This window comes from Chrysochloris asiatica, unplaced genomic scaffold (genome assembly GCF_000296735.1).
Source record: "Chrysochloris asiatica unplaced genomic scaffold, ChrAsi1.0 scaffold00372, whole genome shotgun sequence".
Taxonomy (NCBI): Eukaryota; Metazoa; Chordata; class Mammalia; order Afrosoricida; family Chrysochloridae; genus Chrysochloris; species Chrysochloris asiatica.
Genome location: NW_006408890.1, coordinates 50,665 through 51,327, shown reverse-complemented (window position 1 = coordinate 51,327; position 663 = coordinate 50,665).

Below are 663 nucleotides of genomic sequence, written 5' to 3'. Positions count from 1 at the left end.
TAGATCCCACTCATGGTACCCCATGTGTGTCAGAGTAGAAGTGTCCTCTCAGCGTTCTCAGTGGATGGTTTTTCTGATTGCCAGGTCTTTGATCCAAGACTCTCCTGGAGGTAGTGGAAATTCCATGTCAGTGGAGTATTTCACCTTTTCCACCACCCACAGAGTCCCAGTAGAAAGTACACAGGCTGATAGTAATGGGAGACTCCATTTCTCATCTTCTTTGGCTTACTCCTGGATCCATAATCCTCATCTCCCTCCACCTCCAGAGGCAGCAGCAATCCAAGGTTGGCTTTCTGCTTCAGTGCAATCCCTTCCGTCTCTGTGATGGTACCCTGTGAGGCTCCTTCGTCATGGAGATGAAGACGTGGTCACTGCTGAGTCAGTGGTCTGCAGGCTGCACCAGGAGAGGCCGAGATCAGTGGCTGACCACACTGGCTCTGTCCCCCAGTCCCATCTTCTACTGACCACATACACACTCAGACCCCAGGCATTCAGTGTTGGCTGAACCATCCCCACCCCGGGATACTCTCTGTCCTTGCAGGCTCTTGGAGTCACTGGGCTTCTCTCTCCCATCCCCCAGGGTGGCCTCTATTCCTTCAAGATATCACTCTTGCCCACCCCAGCCATGCCAGGGAGCTCTCTCCTTTCCCACCCCAGCCATGC